The sequence below is a fragment of the Oryctolagus cuniculus genome, chromosome 15 (assembly GCF_051225735.1).
Source record: "Oryctolagus cuniculus isolate XC-2025 breed Fujian yellow rabbit chromosome 15, ASM5122573v1, whole genome shotgun sequence".
NCBI lineage: Eukaryota > Metazoa > Chordata > Mammalia > Lagomorpha > Leporidae > Oryctolagus > Oryctolagus cuniculus.
Window position 1 is genome coordinate 64649326 of NC_142881.1, and position 2562 is coordinate 64651887.

Sequence of the window (2562 nt, forward strand, 5' to 3'; positions counted from 1 at the left end):
AATCCAGTGCCCCGACCGGGACTAGAACGCGGGGTGCTGGCGCCGCTAGGCGGAGGATTAGCCTATTTAGCCTCATTGCTGGCCCACTTTTTAAAAATGTTAATTTTTGCCTCCTGGTTTAGCTCATAGGTTCCTTGAGGGAAGAGCCCTTGTCCTTTTCTCCTCATAGTTCCCTTGCTTCTCTCTTCCCAGCTTTCCCCAGAGCACTCTGTGCTGCACCTAACGAGTGCTTCTGCAGTTGGGTCTGTTGGATGGCTGGTCCATTGTTGTTATGGCCCACTTTTCTTGCTGGTGGTGCCATCTTGACTGCTCTTGATTTGGGTCCCAACGAGGGAGATCAAGGAGATCCTGGGTGAGGGAACTGGGCTTCCACCCCAAAGGGCAGTGATTCTGCTTGTCCACTAGAGGCCGCCTTAAGCCCAGTTTTGGAGAGCCAGCAATTCAGCCCACCCCACCTCAGGGGTCATCTCCAACCCCAAGTCTATCCTAGAACCCAAGGCCTCAGAGACAGTCTGCGGTTCTTCCCACAGATCATCAGAGTCTTATACCAGAGATGAGCTCCAGAGTGAAAACAGCTGGTGGCAGCTGGATAGCATGATGTCCCGGCTGGTTCCAGCCGTCTTTCAATTTGCCAGGTCTGCAAATGGACACTGAGTGCCTTACGAAGCACCAGTTGTGTACCACACAGAGTGTTAGAGTCTGGGGAACAATGCAGACTCTGTCCCTGCTCTCCCAGCTGTCAGGATATAATGAGGTAAGCACGCCTGAAATTGTTGCATTGTGTGATAGGCTGCTGATGTGATTTCTGTTCCAGGGCTGGCTCTTGGGTTTCTCTGCACTGTGGATATCCCATGGGAAAGCCACCTGCTTGAGGGAAAGGAGGCCGTCGTCAAAGAAAAAGAAAAGAAAGAAAGAAAAAGAGAACCTTGGCCAGCTTTCGGAAAGGCACTGCAGAGCTCACTCCTCTACGGATATGGAAGGATTCCCTGTGTCTTTGGGCATCTCTGAGGCGTCTGAGGTAGAGGTGGGCACTGGAGATGAGGAAGCGCCAGGCCAACCTGATGCTGTTTTGCTGTTTTCCTTTCTTTAAGCAGCCTGGGAAACAAGCAGATACTCCAGATTTTGGGGTGTGAGTCAGTCTGCTGGCTTTCTCACTGATTTCTCTTTGCCTCTTTCTTGTCTTAGTTCCTTTTTCTCAGATCGTCCGTCAATCAACATATTCACGAAATGAATATTGTGTGAATATGAGATGAAATGTGGTATTCAGGGCATTTTTTTTTTTTTCACCCAGAAGCATGTGGTCAGGGAAGTTAGAGCAGCACTGGAGAGGTAAAACAGAGAGAAGAAAGAGATGGTTACAACAAAACTGGAGAGATAAGATAGAAGGAAGAAGACAGACTCCCACGCAATGCAGCATTTTTATGAGTGCAAGTTGGTTGTTGCAGTTGCTGCTGGGCCTGACGGGTCTGGAAAGACTGCCTTCCTGAGCAAGCTGGCTGGGGCCTTCCAGAAGCTGCCCTCAACAGGCCCAGCAGTGGGTTTCTCTGCAAGGAGTATTCTCAGAGGACAGATGGACAGGCCAAAGCCCCTCCACACCTAGCTGGTCATTCTGCTGTGCCTGGACAAGGGACTCAGAGGCCTCTGAGCTCAACATTCCTGAGAAGCAGCTTCTGAGTCAGAGCCCCAGAAAGAGCTGAGGCAGCTTCAGGCTGGAGTCTTGGCTCCGCTTTCCCCCTTTCTGTCCAAAAACAACTCCCTCCCTAGCTATTTGGATGTGACCAGAAACCCAAGCAGGGTTCTAGGGTAGGAGCCTGGCTCAGCCAAAGTCCATTAAATGGATTTGGCTACTGCACCCCACTTTCGGGCTATGGCTGTCAGGTAGAGGCATGTGCACAGTGACACCTGCAGCAGGAAGTCCAAGGGCCAGGTGCCTATAAGTCATGGCCCCCAGTGTGGCAATTGTTGGGGTGTCTCTGGGGAGGGGGGTTCAGAATTAGGACTTGGCTTGAGTTAAAGACAGCAGTGTTCCCTAGGCAATCTGCCAGTGCCTCCTCACTGCCTGGGCGTGGGGCCCAGGACATGCCAGGGCAATGCCAGGGAGCTGACTCAGGGGGCGGCACGAGGGGAACAGAAAAACCCTTCCCACCCACCAGCTAAGAGAGCAGACAAAGCTGCCCTGAGGTCCCTGTGACGCCCTAGTCTGGTGGTGCCAGACCACCTAGAGGCTCTGTGTGCGAGTCCACTCCTCAGACCCCAGATCCATGCCTCATAATGCCTGGGGCCATCAGCAGAAGGTCAGGGCTCCCTCTCATTCCTGGAGTTCCCCTGTCTCTGTGAAGCCCTCCAGGTGCACAGTTCTGGGTCCCCATACCTTCCACAATTGATTCAGGGCCTGCCATTGCCACTTTCTTATGACTGACAGTAAGCAAGTCACTTACCATGGTGACACCTAGACTCCCTTTATTTCAGGGAGATGGATAAAACCTGTGTGCCCTATAGAACTGCAGCAAGGATCAAAAGAGATAATGTCTATGATGGTACCTTGCAAACCATAAAGCACAG